The 20,172-nt window shown below is 47.5% G+C and overlaps 2 long non-coding RNA genes across 3 annotated transcripts; both read right to left on the bottom strand.

Moving 5' to 3' along the window:
* Window positions 1–1,381: 1,381 nt before the first annotated feature.
* Window positions 1,382–6,043, bottom strand: LOC125684732 (uncharacterized). The gene is made up of 3 exons (XR_007373325.1): window positions 5,051–6,043; window positions 4,238–4,389; window positions 1,382–2,668 (listed from the first exon to the last, which is right to left on the bottom strand). It is a non-coding gene; the product is annotated as an uncharacterized LOC125684732 (long non-coding RNA).
* Window positions 6,044–8,124: 2,081 nt separating this feature from the next.
* LOC125684731 (uncharacterized) lies at window positions 8,125–10,485 on the bottom strand. Of its 2 annotated transcripts, none has more exons than XR_007373323.1 (2): window positions 9,250–10,485; window positions 8,125–8,290 (listed from the first exon to the last, which is right to left on the bottom strand). It is a non-coding gene; the product is annotated as an uncharacterized LOC125684731 (long non-coding RNA). The 2 variants fall into 2 exon arrangements; XR_007373324.1 differs by having other exon boundaries at window positions 9,266–10,485.
* Window positions 10,486–20,172: the final 9,687 nt, after the last annotated feature.

Here is a 20,172-nt window from a genome sequence, read left to right as displayed (position 1 = left end):
ACACTCTGGCCTTTTGCAATAATCCTCTCACTCATGTTGTTTCTTCTGGAAACTTCTCCTGCCCGGTTTGTGCCAAAAAAGCTCCGCATTCCATTTCCCCCAGACTCGAGTGTTGCTTTTTTTTCTCTTTTCCCCCCTCATTCCTTCTTTCTTTGTATTGTTAACAGTTAGCAAGAGACAGAGCAAGGTTTTGCTCATTTATTTTCCAGATATTCTTTCTCTGAGCTCTCACTGCTTTCCTGGCCATACGCCCTCACCAGGATGAAGTGGCCCGGTGGGATGCCTGCTCCTGTTCCAACACTGTACATTAGGTTTTCCAAACCTTCCCCCAGAATGCAGCTGGGAAGCCCCTGAAATGTCCAAGAGTTCTCCTCCAGTGAATGATTTTTTACTCAGAAGCACCTTGAGACTCTCTCCCCATCTCTTCAATTCATGGTTTGTGAATGTGCAATTTTTGCAATACATTGCAGTTCCATTATTTCTTGTTTTTACTTTCAGATGGGGAAACTAAGGCAGAGAGGAGGCTGAGCTATTCTATCTCACCCAGTGTTATAGGATATACCTTGGAACAAACCTTTGCCCACGTGTTGCTCACCAGCCCTTCTCCAAAGGTCGAGGAGTCAAGAGTGTGTTTGCTATATGAGAATTCATTGTATAAATAAAAGTCTGTGTGGCAAAAATCAAAGGCACGTTAGGCTGAGAGAATGGCTGTATGCATAGATCTGCTTGTTGTACCCAACATGCAGCTGCATCTTCTGTCTGGGGCTTTGGAAGGAAGGAAGGCCAAAGAAGATGTGTTAAACGCAAGCTTAATGAAAATAAATGGTGAGATAAGCTGATGATTACCTCAGCCAGCTTAAAGTTCCAACTGATTCAGAAGAAAATCCAGTTTAACTCTCTTTTTTCCTTTTAATTGGGAGAAATTGTTTGTAAGAATTAATGCCACCGTGTCAGGAAAAAACGGGCTACCCCGAACTCCTTTAAAGTCCCTTTAAATTCCTCCATCTGTGTTTCCATTTTAAAGCCTTCCTCCATCAGAGTAATTTGAGCTTTTCCTTGGAAGGAGCAGTGAAAGAAGAAAAATCTCCTTATCCGGCGCTCCTTTCGCTTCAGTTCCAGCCACGGATTGCCCCCTCCTGGATGAGAGGAGAAAGTCGCATCCCACAGCCTTGCAGACCTTCCCTCCATGCTCTTAACTCCTGCACCTGCCAGGCATTGGGGATGCTTTGCTTCTCCTTGAGCGGGCTGTCCTGTAACAAAACACTTTCTCCACCCAAAATGAGTGTGACTATCCCACGTGCTGGGGACTAAACTGGCCAGAAGCAAGAGATGGCCAAGGCTGAAGGTGACAGAGGTCTGCCTCATCCTGGAAGGAGAAGGGAAGGGTTCAGGAGAATATTTAGTCACTGCTTCAGAGTTTTTTCTCATAGAATGTGACCTTGAACTTGCTGCCATCATAGGCTGCAGAAGCCAAAGATGTAAACAGGAGGCTGAAGGGAATCCAACAGGTTACTAAAGGGCACATCCACCTTTGACCATCAATAGCAATCCATACAAAGCCACCAGGTCAGAAAGTTTCTTACCTTGCTCACCATCAGGGGCTGAGCCATCACCCCTAGCACTGCATGCATGTCTTTTCCCTATCTCTCTGCTGTGAGCCGTGCTGGAGGCAGGAGATGGGGCAGAGTGCTGCCCTCAGCCAGCACAGATGAGAAATCTTGCTCCAGCTGCAGCACCACAGTGCCTCTGGGCCACCCAGCTTTTGTAACACATTTCTATTTAATGGCCAACACCCTTCCCACTGGTGAGCAGTAACACTTGTGGCCTTTGCTCAACCTCTCTGCCCATTTGTGGAATGCCAGACACATGTAAGGACATGACTGTGGCCTACCACAAAACTCATGGGACTTCCTTCCCAGCACTTCATTTTCCACTTTTCCTTGGTTAAAGTCCATCCCAACAGCACGCCATCATACCCTGGCAGGCACACTGGTTTGTGGGGAATCCTCTGTCTCCATGGTTGCATCCCCAAGTCTTTCTCTGTCCCCATTCCCACTGCATTGTGTGAGCCAGGAGGTTCCCAAGACGCTTAGAGACTTCCAGCAGGCAGCAAGAAACACAAAACACAAATCCTTTATGTATTTAACTCTCATAAAGAAGAAGCCCACGTCTCCTTCAGCTGCTCTCTGGAGCCACCGACAGTTGGCCTGATATGAAACAGATTTTTGGGGGGGAATGTTGTGATTTGGATAAGGGCACCAGCAGGAGAGAAGGTCCATTTCTCTGCCTAATGGTGCTTCAAACGCTCTTGTGAAGTTGAATTAACACCACTAAAGGGAAAGATTAGATGTCACTTTAAAGTGGCTCTAGGGAAGTTTTCAACCCAATCTATTTGCACCCATGACACTGCCTAAAGGTAGAGCTAATGTGAGTGCAATGAAGTCGTAAAGACAGTCAGCCTTGGTTTTAAATTAACAGGAACATTATTTACACTTAGGACATGGGATACAGCAAACCCTTACCATAATCTCTGCTACTTCCTCATTTCTCTGCTCCTGCATACTCAGGCAATATTAGATGGGTTAATTAAAAAGACAATATAAAACGTGATTCCCTTTTTCTTTTTTCCTTTACCGAGGGCTTCATTTTTTCCAAGGTTGGTTGGTTTCTGCCAAGAGAAATATAGAATATCAACGTTTTATTCTCCAAAGAGCCACTGGATGGGATGTTAATAAGATTAAAATGATAATAAATGAGTCCAATGGCAGCTTTTATGGGCTGGCTTCTGCTGAGCTCCCTTTTTGGTTCAGTTTTGCTAACACTCCAGTGGGTTGATTACCCACGCAGTTCCATCCCATCCACCACGTCATGGGGTCCTGTTGGGGACCTGCCTTCCCCTTCCCCCACCCACAGAAGTTCTAGTAAGGTCTACACCAAAGGAAACAAATGGAAAACCCCCTATTGCCTTCAGGATGGCTTTGAACATCCAGCAAAGCTCTGCACCATGTGGGAAAGGACACAGAAAGGGAAACTAAGGCTGTGACATCCCTGGGTGGATCTGCAGATCCTTCTGCAAGCAGGCAGCACCCTGCAAGCATCCCTAAAATAGGGGACCCCTCTGCAGCCATACAGCCAGCATCCAAGAGCTGATCTCAGCCCCTGGGACCCTCTCCCTTTGTCTCATGGTTCTGACCTCCTCCCACTGCACTCAGAGCACAGAGCCATTTCCATGCTGCATTTTGCACTAGTGCTGCCATGCATGTCACTTTTTGGTGTAACTTGACAGAAATGCAGCTTGAAAACCCCGTGAAAACACAACTAACCCCATTCTCACTTTCCCTCCAGGCTCCAATGTTTCTCCACCTCGACTAATTTTAGCCAGTTAATTAATTGAGCCCCGGGCTCCCTCTAGCGTTGCTCGGGGCTGTTCCATGGGTGGGGGACTGCTGCCGGCCCCATCCTCCCCTTCCCTAAGGGGAAAATGCCCTCGAGTTTAAGCATCACAGCTAGCCTTGACCTCTGCAGTTTTCCTGCACATCTCTCTGTGCATTGTTTGCATGAATGACACAAAGAGGTCGCGGCTGCCATCTTCAAAATGTGCCAAAATACGGCGAGGTCGTTCAGACCTTGAGGTCCTTCAGATCGTATTGACACCAGAGAAGGGTCTGGAGTGGAGCCAGGTTAAATTGTGGGGCTTCAGCACAGTGGGCTGAGGTTGTGTGGAAGTTCTCAGATCCTCAAACACTTTCCTGCATCATTAAATCCTCACAGCCCCAGTGGATTTCACCTGCATATCTTAGAGCCTAGGCTTGAACTTTGAGTATAAGAGATGAGAGGATCTGCCACAGGGCCATGCCATGATCGTGCTCAAATCACCAATACAATCTTATTCCCTCATGCATAGATACCCAGGGGCAGAAAGCACAGACTTCTGTAAGCAGGGTGCATGGGCATGAGCCAGGCGGCCCTGAGCTTGTGAACGTGTTTCTTCCTTCATTTGGATGGGAATCACATTAGAGAAATGAGGTTTCTTTACTCACTTCAGTCCTTGAAGCCCTGAAATGAGGCTTGAGGTGCTCTTTGCCTCTTTTATAGCTACTTCTGTGGGGAAACTGAGGCACGCAGCTGGGACCTACTCCCCAGAGCCCTTCAGATCTCACAGTGGGAAGCTGCCATGGTTGTGTTAGACACAGATTAGAATCCAGTTTCCTCCTGTAGCTCTCTGTTACTTCCTTACCCTTGGGAGAATCTCTTCCTTTCTTCCCTTCCTGCAAAGATATTTCTGGGCAGCCTCCTTTCTTCCAGTGCTCCACCTCCAGGCTGCTGTGATGACGGGATGTTCTTTCTGTTGCTATCTCCATAAAACTGCCAGCATCAGGGCCTCTGGGCCTGCCCAGAATGCAAATAACGATAAATAACATGGTCTGCTGGCTCCAGCCATCCTCCCTCTCCTTTCTTCCCCTCCTTCCTCCCCTCTCTCAGCCACAGTGCATCCTTTGGGGGGTCTGCAGGTATGCGATCATCCGGAAGGAGCTCATAATTCTTGGGGAATTTGTCCTTTCTCACCCTGACCGAGGCATTCCTCTTTGTTTGGAAGGCTTTTCCCTGTGATCTCCAACAGACACACCTCAAGTTTCAATCCTAACCTTGCGCTCCTGCTCCTTATTCAAGGATGGTGACCTGTGACCTTCAAGGTCAGACATCTCTAATCCCAAGAACAACATCTCTCTAGTCTACAGGGGGATCTCTCTCTCTTTCCCCCCCCCCTCCCCCCTCCAAATTCCTAGAATCTGGCTGCACAAATCCCTCCTCCTCCAAGAAAGGGAGGAAAAAAAAAAAAAATCCCATCACATTGGTAAAAATAATATATGAGGGGTAGTGGCTCTGGGGGTGGAGAAGGGAGAAGAGACCTTAAAAGGCCCCCATCTCCCATGGATGAGAGTTAAATAGTTTCAGGATGGGGCTGCAACTTTTCTTTGCTGTGTTGGAGTGAAAAGACACTGAGCTCTGCTGCTGGGACCCAAAGTCTCACTTTGCTCTTGTGACTTACCTCGTGATTTTGGGGCCTTTTAATACACTTCTTCTGAAGAAAAACTGGCAGATGAAGGGGCAGGACAATGTCCAAGCACCAAGGGATGATCAGAGAGCTGGAGAAGTATTTCTTTTTTCTTTTTTTTTTTTTCTTTTCTTTTCTTTTTTTTAACTCTATTTGAGATCCAAACCTTCAGAACGACTGGAGGAGAGGAGACTGTTGTCAAGGGTGCGAGACACAGACACTGCTCAAAGGAGAGCCATAAACCAAAGGCAAAGGTCCCCGGACAAGGGCCAGGGGCAGAGGGAGAGGAGTGCTTACAGCCAATGGAAGTGAAGCAGAATTTGCTCTCATTCTTTTTCCCAGCCTGGATTTCTGATGATTCTTTCCAATTAATTTCACCTAATTTCCCTACCAAGCTCCAAAAAAACCCTGTGATTAATCAGAAGGAAAAGCAGCGAGAACAGCAAACTGATGTACCTATGGAGTTTCTCCAGCTCTCTGCTGATGGTTGAGGGGCTCTTCCCACCTTCATGGAAGTCCCAGGGATGTTTCAGAAGCCGAAAATGCCTCTGGGTGGAATCAGGATTCAACATCAGGCTGAAAATCCTGCAGCTTAAGGGCAGGTCGTGAATCAGCTCCCATTGCAAGGTTTGAATGTTTTAATTCTCTCTAATTCCGAAGGGATTTCTCATTGGGAAATGTAACCCGGAGAGAGATGGAAAGAGGGTTAAGGAAAGAAATGAAATCGTGTCCTGAGAGTCGGGTTGTAAAAAAGCTGTTACCTGGTAGTTTTCAGGCTCGGGCGCTATGAAGTGATTTTTACAAGGAAAGGTTCTGTCTGAAGGCATGAAGGCCGTGGGGGACGCGGCAGAGGGTCGGACTGGAGCGGCGAGCCCCGACGGCAGAGCTCGGTTGTGAGTGCTGGCATTGAGCCTCAAGAGGCGGCGGTTTGAGGCTGCTTTGTGTGTTATTGCACCTCCTGCAAAGGGCTGCTGTTTGTCGGGGTCTTTTTTGGTTACTCTTTTCCGACCAACCACAGATTTTGTGTTAAAAAAAAAAAAAAAAAAAAAAAAAAAAAACGAATTAACACCTTCGGAGCAAACCTTCAGTCCTTCTAGCCGAGATATCCTGCGCCTCAACCTTCGACTTTCCCTTTGAAGGTTCTACGCCTATTTCTCCTTCCTTTTCCTCCTCCCCAGTTTCCCGACGGCTTTCGGTTCTGGAGAAAGGCTGAGGACAAGTGCAAGGAGCGGGGCCGGGGCTGCTGTCTGCCTTTGCCCCCGGGCGGGCTGAAGGCACTGCGGGCTGCCGGTGTGCAAAGCGAAGCTGGACTTTGGTCCATGGGGAAAAGGACAGGGACGAGGGAGCACGAAAAAGCCCCCCTGCCTCCCTGAGGGACCACAGTGCAGGATCAGACCCTGAAGGAGGACTGATATTCTTTATTAGTGGAGGTTTTTTGGCTACTATCCCCATTGCTGTACAAAAGGCTGTTGAAAGAGCAAGTGGGAAAGAGGTTGGAAGGGGAGAAGAGAGGCAGAAAGGCGCTGAAATGGGGGAAAACCCTCAACTTTGTAGCACCCAGCTGCTGCAATCCTGGTGCTGCTCTCAGTCCTGAGTACCTCGGGGAAGGAGAGTGCAGAATAGGGATCAAAGACCCCTTCGGGGCTCGGCGAGCTTCGAAAAGAAGAGCTCCTCTCTCTTCCTCTCCATATGTATGAACTTTCGGTTTATCCTTCTAATTTCCCAAATCTTTAAAATCCCTGCTATTACCTATTCTGAAATAATTGCCCGTTAGTAGCTACTAAAATCCGCTCCGTTTTATTTTCTGTGTCGCGAATACAGAACCAGCTGCGGCTGTAAACCATCCTGAGCTTTAACAGGTTTCTATCACTCCTTTCCTCAAGGCTTAATTCCAGAAGGAGAACTGTTAAAACGAAGAGGTTGGATTCAAAAGGTTCGAACGAAGAACCAATTTTCCCTTTTTTCTTCTCGCTCTCAGCTCGAGCCATTTTGGAAGCGGTGTCTCCAACCACTTCTGAGCTGCTGTAGTGATTTGGGGCTTTTATGTTTGGCTGCGTCGTTGTTGCGTTGTTTGTTTGTTTTTCCCTTGGCAATTGCAGCCCTGAAGAGCCACAAAGAGCTTTTTTTTTTTCTCCTTAAAGACAGAAACAAAATGAATCCCCGCTGATTGTTAAATTGCAGTGCGAGGCCAGGCATCAAATCCAGTGTATAAATCCTATTCGAAGCAGCCTGGGTGCGGCTTCCTGAGCTTGGCAAACCCCAGAGCAAACCCCACAATGGGGACCTGCGCGTCACCTCCCGGCTTCTTCTTGTGTGTCCCGACGCGACAAGTGGTTTTTCCATTCCCAAAAGCACCGCAACCTTTATTGCATGGAACATACAACGTTTTCCTCCCTTGCACGTAGATTTGTACAGCCCGAGGGCAAATGGACTGCAGGGACGTGAGGATTTGTCCCATGGGGCTGCGGGGAAAGAGCTGAGCCCTTCTCTATGGCAAAAGCTTCGGGTTGAACGCACGCAGTTGGGCTCGGCTTTGGGGTTTGTTCTTTTTTTGGAGGGGGGATGGGTTTTCGTGCCTCGATATAACCACGGGGTTTTGTTTCACCTCCGAAAGGGTTTTCTCAAAATAGCCCCCATACCAAAAATGGGGAAGGCTGGGAATAGCGGTGTGAATAAACGCGTCGGAGCGGGGAGGGACGACGGGAAAGTCGGCGTGAACCGCAGCCTCGCGTCTTCGTATTAAAAAATACGCGGCTCCCCTCTTCCCCCCCCCGCAAAGCGATGAAGTTTCCCATTAAAATTGACACCAGGGGATGGTCTTAGCAGCTTCGTCCGCCCCGGATTGGTGAGCCCCGCCGGAAGCCGCCTGCACACGCATTTTCTAACAGATAAGTCAATCGGCAGAGACTTGCCCCCCTCTCCCCCCCCACCTTATCCCAAAATACCGTTTTCGCAAAGCCGGAGCCCACCAGACACCCGGCAGCGCCCAGCTCTCCCCTCTCCGCCACCCACCCTCGGCTCCTCAGCGCTAAAGGAAGGGGATGAGGGGATATTTCAACCCACTCGCACCTCTTTTGGGGGTGCAAAAGGGTCGGCAGCAGCCGGCACTGGGGATCCCGCACCCCTCCGGGCCCGCAGCTTCATAACCAATGTCCTCAGCCGGCTCCGGGATGATGTAGCTTCGCACCCACCGCAATTGATGATTTTGAGGTGTCCGTTCTGCTGTGGAGGCTCCTTATGGACCGAGGGGAAATTAAAAAAAAAAAAAAAAGAAAAGAAAAAAAAAAAAAGAGAGAAGATAAGCCTTTTTTTTTTTTTTGGCGGCACGAAATACCGTCTTTAGACGAGGGTCTAAAGATGCTAAAAAGGCACCAGAAATCGAAGGTGGGTAAAACAAACAAACAAAAAAAACCGAAGTCCTCTCCCCAGGCTTTTACAGGGGGCGAATGCAAACAATCAGGAATGGGCGGCGGGCAGGGAAAGCCCGCAGTCCGCCGTCAAAATAGAATGGTTTTGTCTAGACTGCTAAGCAGGGGGAGGAGGGAAGGTGGGTTGTTGGTTTGTTGTTGTTATTGTTTGGTTGTTGTTTTTTTTTTCCCCTTCGTTAACACAAAGGGCTTTTAGTTAAAAATTAATTTCCGGCACCTTTGCTCTGTCGCCAGTCGAGGAAAGGAGTGAGAAAAATGAAATCACGCGAAATCAGCCGGAGCTGGGAAAGGTTCGCTCTAACAAGTGGTGGGAGGATGCTCTGCCAACGAGTGGAGCTGCTTCTTTTTTATACATTTCCTTAGCTTTTTATTATTATTATTATTATTATTACTATTTTTTCTTCGGAGTGGGAGAGTTTGATTGAAAAATAATATTAATTAATTACAAAGAGAAAGAGCGGGATGGAGGTGAGGATGGGTAAATGGGTGCTGGATTCGGCCTCGCCGGGTGCTGGGGAGGGAGGTGGTGTTCGTAACGTGTTGGTCTTTTTGTAGTTTCCCACGTGTAAATTCCCGATTCCCTTTTAATTCTCATCAGCTGCAGCCGTCCGGATAGAAAACTGTTGGATTCTTCTGCGGACGGCCGAGCAGAGCTGTTCGTCTTCCCCCCTTCTTTAGCTTCTATCATCATTTCTTCCCCTGCCTTCTCAAAGTTCAAGCTCTCTTTTAAAGCAAAGATCGGGCGCAACATTTCTTTGTTCTCACCTCCACTTCTCCTCACCATCTGTAGGGAGTTTCGTCCATTCTCGGTTCCGATCCTTCACGGTTAGCGTCGTTTCTTTGTTTCTGCGTTGGGCTGAAACCCCTTTAATCCGCACCATCCAGCGGGAAACGAATCGGGGACTGCAGAAACACCGCAGGGAAATCCCGCTTGGAGCAAAGCTATTTCTGGAACAAATCCCCCCCAAATAACCTTTACCTCTCTTGATGCCCACCCAGCCAAACCCACTGTTAACAACCACCCGCCCCACGCTTTTCCATCTGCGTGGCTCTTCCATTCGCATCGCTGTCCTCTCTTCTATTTCAGTTTCTTTTCTCCCCTCTCCGCCGACTCTCTGAGCCCGCTGTGGGGACGGAAGCTTGCTAGGTTTGGAATTAAAAGGTCATTTCGAGAGGATTGCCAAGTCTACGTGCTGGGGGGACTCAGCCTTTTATGCCGCCATGTGTTGTCTCCGTCCGCTGCCATAGGAAAGCAGTTGTGCCGTAATGAGGTACCTTTAAATTTAATTTCCTGTCCCTCCCCTGCTTTATGGATTTCTAATAACAATGTCGGAAACCGGAGAAGAAACCTCTTAAAGTCTCCCGGACGGAGGGTTTACATAAATAATGGAAGGTAGCCGAGCTTAATTAAGTTTTCCAACAAATTAATAGGATAGGAAGAAACGCGGTATTTTCTTTAAGGGTCACCCAGAGAAGGATGTATTTCTGCTGCGTCTTTCTATAGAATTCTTATTAATATTACTCTTCAATTTATTTATTTTCCAGCTGATACCTTTTCCAGCGATTTAAGCATAATCCCAAATAACCTGAAATGTATAAACTAATTAAAAGATTAACTGGGGGGGAGGAAGAAAGAAAAAAGACTTCGAACGCGGCTACAACTGAGATTTTTGGACAGATTTCCCCGCGAAAACAATAAAATAGGGGGAAAAAAAAATAATGGAATGAATTGTTGGACCAATAAAGTCTTGGCAAAGAGGGAGGTTTCATGTCGGATAAGTAGATGCTCGTATCCGACTGCAGGTTTGCAGGATGTATTTTGCCAACTCTTAAACGCTACCCAACGTTTCCACCTCCCTTTTACCTGAATTCTTTCTCGATGTTCGGCCTTAAGCGCTTCACCCAAAGCTCCTATTGCGACTTCAAGGCTTATTCGATTCATTTAGAAGCCTTGCCGCATCTGTGGATTAATTAAATGATATTTCTGTAAGTGAAGCGGCCCCCCCGCCCTCCCCATCTCAGCGCACGATGCCGGGTTCGGTGCAGAGCCCCGGGTTGGAGCTGAGACGGTTCTGATCGCCCCCAATTGGGGTCGGCTGTATGGGGAACATTACGTGTTCCCTAGCTGAGCTGTAGGATCGTTTCCCTTCTGCACACCGTCCGCATTTCCAGTTCGCCCTGCAAAGAAATAGAATTACTGAGATAGGTGTGATCGATTCCCTCCCCTCCTTTTTCTTCTTATTAATTGGGTTCTCCGGCACCGAAGGGATTTTTGTCCGGATTTTTTCTTTTTCTCCCCGAGGATTTCGCACGGTTTGGTTTCTCTTCATTGTGTGGGAAGTGGGTGCCGATGGAAGGGGCTCCAGGGCGCAGCGGGATCCAATATCTCGGGGTTTTCTTTCTGACTGCGGCTCTCCCTGATCTCAGGACGAATCCGGACGGTCGCACACCCTGATTTGGGAACGGCAAGCCCTTAGGGGTGGTGGAAGAGTGGTGAAGCAAAGCATCCAGGCCAGTCCTGATGGGGAGGGCCGGGCCGAGGGGCTCCGACCGCCCTCCACTTCGTGTTTTCTTGCCCCGAGGGGAAAATTTCCCTCGGGATTCCGCTTCCCTTTTTCTCTAGGGTCGCGTTTGATGCCACTTTCACATCTAAACAGGACTCGGGATCCCTTCTGCCCCTCGGCACACCTCGCTGCCCTCACCTTCGGGTCCGCACGCTCAACCCGAGCATTCCCAGCCTGGAATTCCCGACGTTACAAAGCCTTTTGCTTAGATCGTGTCTGAGGGCATCCCCTGGGGAGCGGGCTGCAGGGAAACGACTTTGATCGTCGCTTTCTTTAAGGCAAAATGTCTCATTTTTATTCGCAAACGTCTTTTCTCTCTTTCCTTTTCCCTTCTTTCACTTAAATAATAATAATAATAATGAAAGGAAAGTGGAGGGGAGAAGAAAAAAAAAAAAAGAGAGGAAAAAAAAAGCTCGGTTAAAATGCTTGGCGAAGGAAACAAAGGCCGCACAGCGGATGGCAGCGCTGGTGCGGAGGCAGCGCGGAGCCGGGGCCGAACCCGGCCAGCGAGCGCCGCCCTGAGGCCACGGAGCCGACGGACCCCGACGGGGGATGCGGGGAATGGAAGTCGAGGGGGGGGGGGGGGGGGAGGGAAGGAAGAGAGAGGGAAGACACGGTGCTGCTGTAAGGGTTTCAATGCAGCCCCAGCCAACGGAGGGCAGGGGATTTTTAGTAATTCTTATTGGTGGTTTATTGGCGGGGTACGAACGAGTCGAGCGTTTTCTATTTCCCCCCCACCGATGTCTCCTTTCCCAACATCCCTCCCTCCTTCTCCCCCCCCCCCCTTTTTGTGTGTGTGCAGTGCTGGTTAAGAAACGTCACAGCGCACTTTTCTGTGCGTTGCTGAGTATCTTTTAGGTTTGATGGATAGGAGGAAGAAAAAAGAGAGAGCCCACGCCGAGCTGCCTCCCACTCCCACGGGGCAAAGCGAGGCGGGGGGCAGGAAGGAAAGAGGGTTTGGGGGCAATTTCTTCTTCTTTCTCTTATAAATGCACCAAGAGCCTCCCGTTTGTAGCGTGTTCTGCTTGGGAATATCTGCATGACTCCTTCGGAGCGGACACCAAATACTCCCAAAAGCTAATGCTGATGAATGGGAGCTGTGAAAAACAGCTGCTATCACCATATTTTAATAAAAGCAGGGCTTTGTGAACGTCTAAGTAAGTCACAAAGAAATCAGTGATGAGATCTGGAGGCTCGGTGCCATTTCCCTTAGATAATCTGCAATAGATACTTCTGTTAAGTGTGTTTGTAATGGATATATACACATATATACATTTACTGATCTATGCTCATGGAAGCGCCCTCCCATTCCACCCTATTAATTATTTTAGCACTTATTCCCCTGACAAGCAGAAGTTCTCTTATTGCTGAGACATCCATTTGCTGTCTCACAGCTCTAACTTGCCTTTGACGTCTAAATTTAAAATGTTTTTAAAAACTTTAGCGACATCCAAAAAGGGGAAAAATAACCCCCATTACCTTCAAATGTGATTCCAGCCCAAGAATTAAAGCTAATTCGTCACTTACTTGCATGTTGTTCTTTTTCTTTCTTTTCTGTTTTGCTCTCCCCCCACCCCCCTTTTTCTCTTTCTCTCCCTTTTCAACTAATTGTTATTTATTTTAAACCCGATCATGAAATTAAATGGCACGTGCAATTTTGTTTTTCATGCTTAACTTGAGTGGTTTCCCTTATTTATGTTTTCAATTTGCAATTTTCTGAGGGGGGGGGGGGAGGGGGGTTGGGGGGCAAAGTGTGCTTCATTTCCACATTGCAGCAGTGGCAGCTCAGTTCTAAATGCATCCCTGCCTGTCCTGTCTGAAGGAAAGAGCTTTTAGCATTACGAGTTCAAGTGTGCCCTGTGACTTTGGGTTCAGTCATTGTAGACGTAGCGTTATTCCTTTTCTTTAATTATTATTAATATTATTCCTCTTCGTGGGAAGCAGAAAATACTCAGAGCATTGTAATGGTGTTGTGGACGTGATAGAAATAACTTTAGTGGATGGTACGTGTGCTCGACTGCAAACTCGTTGTGTCTACCAACCTCAGGAATGCAGTGCTAGACGCTCCTAATGTAGACGTAATGAAAGTTTTGTAGTCAACTCCATCAAAGTTCATTCACGGATACGATTTATTTAAACCTGGTCCTGCATATATATACATACATTGTGCCAAAATGGTGACAAAGAGAGGGGGAAAAAAAAGATTATTCATAAAGCAATAGAAAAAAATGCATACAAACTTCTCTTGTACCAAAGACTCCTGGTCAGACGATCTTTTCCCCTTTTTGGGAGGGCTTTAACCTCACACAACACGAAAATAAACACTCGGGCTCCCCGGTTCCTCTCCTCCAGATGAGTTTTTCCCTCTTTCTATTCTCTTTTAAATGTGTGTTTATTTGTTTATTTTCCCGGGGGGGAGTTCCCTGAAGCTTTGTTGCTGTTGGATTTGGGTTGGTGTGTTGGGTTTGGGTTGGTGGTGGATGGGTTTGGTTTACGTGTTGGCTTTGGATTATTATGTTTGGATTATTATGTTGGGTTTGGATTACACATTGGGTTTGGGGTGGTGCTGGGTTTGGATTATGTGTTACATTTAGTTTATATGTTGGGTTTGGGTTGGTGTTGGATTTGGTTCACGTGCTGGCTTTGGGTTGATGTTGGGTTTGGTTTATACATTAGATTTGGTTTATACATTGGGTTTAGGTTGGTCTTGGGTTTGGATTATGTGTTAGATTTACTTTGGGTTTGGGTTGGTGTTGGATCTGGTTCATGTGCTGGCTTTGCATTTGTATTGGGTTTAGCTCATGCGCTGGCTTTGGGTTGGTCTTGGGTTTGGTTTATATGTTAGATTTGGTTTACACATTGGGTTTAGGGTGGTGTTGGGTTTAGTTTATACATTGGGTTTAGTTTATACGTTGGATTTGGGTTGGTGCTGGATTTGGTTTATAGGTTATATTTAGTTTATACTTAAGTTTATATGTTGGGTTTGGGTTGGTGCTGGGTTTAGTTTATGTGCTAGGTTTGGTTTATGTGCTGGCTTTGGGTTGGTGGTGGGTTTGGTTTATGTGTTGGATTTTTGTTTTCCTGATTCCGCCCCATCCCTCTCCTCCCTCCCGACTTGGTGTAAACTGTTTGAAGTTCAACAACACGGCAAAGTTTTATTGTATTTCCGGCACAATGGATTTATATACGGTCCCATCCACTCCTTTAAGTGCTTCTCAAATGAAATGGAGCTAAATTACTGTCGACTTTCTGGCTCCTGCGTGCATCTCCTCATCCCAGAGAATTCGTCCTCAGTGAACTTTAATCTCCTCTAAACTCGCTCTTTGCGGGCTGTTGCCCCATTTTTTTCGAGCCCCTATTGATTCCACTCCATTCTGTTATTTCATCCACCCAAGGACTAAATCTGAATTTACAAGGTAAGCCTTCAACTTTATTTTTATACATACATCAATTATGTGTATACATAAGCATTTGTGACACGAAGGATCCTGACCCGATGCTCTGGGGATGCACGATCCACACTTTACCAAATGGGAATTATTATATTTTCTTTTACTTCTTTGCTCTTTCTTCCAATTTCCCCCTTCGGAAGTCACAGCAAAGCCCTGAGAGCCTCCCGGCTCTGATCTCCTCTCCCTGGCTTTAATTCCCCATTCCATCACCACTGATGGAGCCATTATTTTATAACACGTTCTTCCAGCGCAGAGTTCACATTGGGGGGAGGAAAAGACACCAAACTCATTTCTCTGAGTTACTATTCACACCTCTACAACAGTAGATGACGCTTTTTCTCTTGCTTTCCTTGATTTATACATTCTCGCCTTCTTATCTTTAAATTAATCACCTTACGCATTCAGAGGAGGGGAAAATGAATTAAGAGCTCTTCTAATTATTATTATTACAGAACGCTCTGCTTTGACTTCATTCTCTTTTCTGCCGACCATTTCCTGAACATTAATGTTTCTAGATTATATATAATATATAATATAATCTATCTCTGCCCCTCTACCTCTTGTAATAGCATTTTAATACAAAGCCTCGATGGATGCCGTTGATACGGGAAGAGCCCTTGAAATCAGCTTTCCGGAGGAGGTGGGGGAAGAACTTTAGGAATTTTTAGACTTATTTTATTGCCTCGATAATCGCTTGTTTCTCAAAGTCAAACAGCATTTTACTGTTTCCTCTGCTCTATTTGTCAACTATTTGTAACGTCCTGCGGGAGGGATCCGCTCCAGACACTGTACATAGGAAATCATTTGAATAGTCATTTCGCGAAATCGTAGGGGTTTTATTTCGTCTCTGAAAAGGTCCTTTTGTTGCTTTTGTTTCCTAGCAACTGTTTTCTATTATAAAAGTTCAGATCGCAGATGATGTCAAACAAAATGGCCGCCCAGGCGCCTTTCTCGGTAATTTTAGCCTTTGACCCAAGAATGAACTAGAACTGCTCTGTGAATTAGGTAGTTTCATGTTGTTGGGCTTTAAATTTTAAACACAAGAACATCAAACTACCTGATTTACTCCAGTTTATCCCCCTCGGTGTGCAGCTGCCCCGGGCAGGATGGAGGGGGCGGACACGGAGCCCCGCAGCCCCGCACGGCTCCCCGCACCACGCAGCGGTGCCGTTTTCTTTGTCTCGATTCCCCATTTTAGGGGACTTTTGGCGAGACAACGACCCAAATCATCAAGACCTCATTAAAGGTCTAATTAGGCTGCGGCGCCTCTCGGTGGCCAAAATGCCTCCCCCCCTCCCAACCCCCCCCCCCCCCCCAGCGGCAGGCAGTCCCGAAACCTCAATAAAGTTTTCTTTTTTTCTTTCTTTTTTTTTTGCGTCGTATAAAATAGCTACGTATAAATCCTCACACAGCTCCAAAGTGATCGGAGGGCGTCTCGTTTTAGTGATCCACGCCTCCGTGTGAGGGATAAAACGCGGCGTTAGGGAGCACAAAGAAAACTGCGTCCAGTTTAATTATCCCCATTGAGAAACGAAGTTTATTAAAGGCTCTGCTGCTCATCGCGCAGTGCCTCGGCTTTGTCATTTCGCTGGCGATGTTACAGGGATGGGGACGGCGAGCGGCTCTGTATGGCTTTTCCTTTAGAGGTTTAAATGCCCAGCTTAGCTGGACGTGTAGGATATTGAATTCAGGGCAATATTCAGCCGCTGAGGAGGCTCCTGCATCTCTTAGGACACCTCCAGACAAACCCAAAACCCCAATGCTACATTCACCGAACGAAAAGGTTCGGGTGGCGTCGGGAATCACCGCAATGATTTCCTCCCCCATCCTCACTCCAACGTGTTGCATGCGGGACTGCGCTCGTTTTAATGTCTTTTAAGCTCATGAAAGCCTCGCGGGGGTGGGAGGATGCGGGAAACGGTGCGTGTTTGCACGAAGTCCTTCCATTCCTCTTGAACACACTGCGACTTTGTGCTCTGTGCGTGTTACCGCTCAGCTCGTGGAAGCGATTCGCACAGCGTTGGTGTTTGAAACACCCGTAAAAAAACAAGTTTCACATGGTCCCAGGCCACGGCTAAACGAGCCAGAGCCTGCGTGTCCCCCTCCGAGGTTTGAAGAATTAAACTTTGATACGATATCCAGGGTTTAACCGCCATCTGCTGCGGCTGAGAGATCCCTGGGAATTTTTTTTTTTCCCCTTTTTCCTGCGTTATTTTTTTTCCTTCCCCCCCCCCCCCCCCCCCCCCCCCCCCCCCCCATTTTGTTAACACGAAAACAAACAAACAGAAAACTCGTCTGGGTTTGAGGTCGGCGTGTGCTTTCTCCCCCGAAAGTGGTGATTGTGGCGGACACATCGCCTATCTCCGCTATTAAACAAACAGCCGCTCCAAGGGGAGGAGAGGGAAAGTCAAACAGCGTCAAATAGCTCGGAGTTTTCTACCCAATTCAGCAGCCCCGTGACTCCTTCCTGAGAAACAACGCGCTACTTGTGCCCTGCCTCAAAGCCCTTAAACGGAAAAGGACAATCTGGGAAAGTTAATCATAAACTATTCGGTAATAATGTCCCCATAGGCAACCACTAACTTGCCTTGTAAATGTCTGGGCTGCTGATTTTGATCTCTTTCCTACCCACGTCCATACAGGAAGCGAGGGCCGGGGAGGAGAGTGGAGAGACGGAGCTGGGGGAGATCAGAATCAGGCTCGGGGAGAGGGGGGGAGGATTTGGGGGTGGATTTGGGGGGTGTATGGCTGCCTGTAAGCGGGGGCAGAACTCGTTTCCCAAGGAAAGAATGGGGTGAGAAGGGTGAGGGGAGACGATCCCCCTCGTCCCGCAGTTCCGCCGCCGTTTCTTTCTCTTCTTTTCCGAATTAGAAAGAGAAGATTGACCTTACCTGGAGAAGCAGCTGTGTGGGGATGGTGAAAATCCCCTCCTCGTGGTAACTGGCCCCGTTTGCGACGCGATGGCGCAGTTCTGAGCTGAGAGACAGCGAGAAACTGCGGGTCGTCCAACACATTTCCCACGAGTTGCTCTCCTGCCAAGGTCCCGTCTGCCCCATATCGGCCCGACTCGGGGTCTGTGTGTGTGTGTGGGGGGGGGTGATGGGGGGGAAAGCGGTGCGGAAAGAGCCGGTCTGAAAGAATCTCCCCCTTTTCTGCCATTTTATTACTGCACCTTCTTTTATCGCTACACGTTTGACAGAAACTCTCCCCTCAGAACTTCGTTCTCGTACCTGTGCCCTTTTCCCCACCCTACCGCCTTGCCTCGGTGTGGTGGAGGCAGATCCCTCCCAGACTTCAGATGATTTTTTGGGGGGGATGGAGGGGGTTCCCGCTATCTGGTGGTGACCCCACAGCAGATCGTAACGGGTGACCCAGCAGCAGTGGGGTGTAAAAGCCCCAAAACAGGCGGCAATGGGAGAGATGCGGGCGCCCAGCTAATGCGTGGGAGCTCAATATGATTTCATGGAGGGAGAAGAGGAGGTGTGAGGGGGGGGGAGGATCAGTCCGGTAGCTAAAATGTGGGCTCCTGAACAACAATCCAACTTTATTTTTAACTTTCTCTCCTCCGGCTTCTCCTTTTACAGAGCGCATACGCTTTTACTTTACAGGGGAACGAAGTGCTTTATTAACTGCTGAGATTACAAACCTCATTTGGAATTGTGTTTTTTAACCGGAGTACACTTCGGGTTCTTGGAAAATTGCCCACATGTGTAACTTGTTTTTGCTTCTCTTCAGACAAGGAATTCCGCCTCCCCCCCCTTTTCACCCCCCCCCCTTCTTCTCACCACTTACGGATTTTTAACAGACGGCCCGCATTCAAACTGAGGGCTAACACAGGAAATGGCAAAGGTAGATCCTTCTTCTTTCAGGCTACAGAAACTTATTTCACATCTTTTTATTAAAGAAAAAAAAAAAAGAAGAACTTTTACTCCTCAAGAGGGATTTTTGTTCCGCTCTCGTGACTTTGGGGGGGTTTGAGACTGAAGTTTTCTCTCTTAGATCCGCGTAAACGCGTTGTTTGTGAATTCTGAGCGCTTTGAGCCGGGATTTTATTACTCTTTCTTGGTTTAAAAAATATCCCTATGATTATTATGATGAATAATTGCTATTTCGGCATACTTTTCATATCCGAAATTAACGCTCAGCCATTTGAAGGCTGAATGATTTCTGAGTCTGGTTTCCCAGACTCCCATAGCCGCGAGGTTCGCTCTCAGCTGTTACCCCCTCTTGCATATCCTTATCTCCTTCAAAACCCAACGTGAAAAGAAGAGTGAATATATCCAAAGTAAAGCACACTTCACACCACCTGGAAACCGTGATAGGACCCCCCCTGTTCCATCCCAGCACAGCAAAAAGCCCCAGATCTCCCCCAGTCTCCTTCATCTCAGTGCTAAAGCGTCTGGAAAAGGAAGGTGCCAATTCTAATCAATGGTAACAACCGTCCTTAAAAATAATGCAAGTGGTTCGATATGTTTTCAGGCAAAAAATAAAAATAAAAATAAAAATGAGAAAGAAAATAAATAGGATCGTCTGCTCTTTTATTTTTCTGATGCCAAAACTTCCACATCAGCAAAAGATGGCAGCGGAGCAGACCTGCAAGCTGCATCTTGTGAAGGCGTTTTGTGTTCGGTCTGTGCAGCAATACCGACCCGAGGAAGCTGGTTGTTAAGGATGAATTTTTTGCAGCTGTGTGTTTCAAAGGGGAGCGCTGTGCGGAATTGGTTTTCTCTTTACAAACAAGAAAGATTATTTATAAACAACATCTGAGCTCGGAAGCCTCTGGGTTTCCATTGCAAGCTGACAACGCTCCCAGTTTTTCCTCACAGGCAAAATAATACTTGGCACTGATTCTGAGAGCAGCAAAAAGTTTCCACTTCGGACTTCTTTTGGGGGGGGGGGAGGGAGGGGGTGTATGTGGGGGTAACAGTTTCTAGTTCCATTTTAGCCACCAGCAATAAGCCCACACCTCAAGTGTAGGCAGCCGGTGTGCAAAGCGAAGCCCAGCTCGCACACCCTGGCTGCCCTAACCCAAAAACTCATCCCGAAATTGACTCTCCGATGTCTCTTTCCCCCCCGGCTTTTTCTTCCTCGGAGTTCTTTTTTTTTTCCTCCCCTCTCTCTCAAAGAGAAGAGCCTTTCATGCCGTTTCTTTCGGGCTCTGTTTGAGGCTTTCAAGTATGAAGTCACAGGAAACAGACAGCACCACGCCACCCGGGGCTCCCAGATCTGGGATGGAGCTGCTGCTCGCCTGGAGTCCCTCTCAGCAAAAGTTACAAAGATATGAGCTATGGGAATATGCACCAAAAATAAACTACTGAACAAACGGAAACCTCCAGAGGAGCGAAAGCAAATGGACTTGACAGATCAGCATGTGAAGTTTCCATCCACCAGGATCTGAGAACTCCTGCTTTCTGCCTCACAGCCACACTCCTAAGAGTCTTCTTGGGCTGAATTTATATACTACAGAAGATTATATACTCACATGCTGACATAGTTCATCATTATTTATAGGAGGCGCACCAGGACTTTTTTTTTTCCCCAAGAATATATTTATTACAGGTAAGACACAGCCAATCTATCTAGCAAACAGAGAACAGGTGTTTTGCTTCAATTAACGTTCAATAATTTTATCTATACTTATTCAACGCCCCAATGCCGACACGGCTGTTTAT

Source organism: Lagopus muta, chromosome 25 (genome assembly GCF_023343835.1).
Source record: "Lagopus muta isolate bLagMut1 chromosome 25, bLagMut1 primary, whole genome shotgun sequence".
NCBI classification, from domain to species: domain Eukaryota; kingdom Metazoa; phylum Chordata; class Aves; order Galliformes; family Phasianidae; genus Lagopus; species Lagopus muta.
This window is presented reverse-complemented; position numbering and strand designations above follow the sequence as displayed.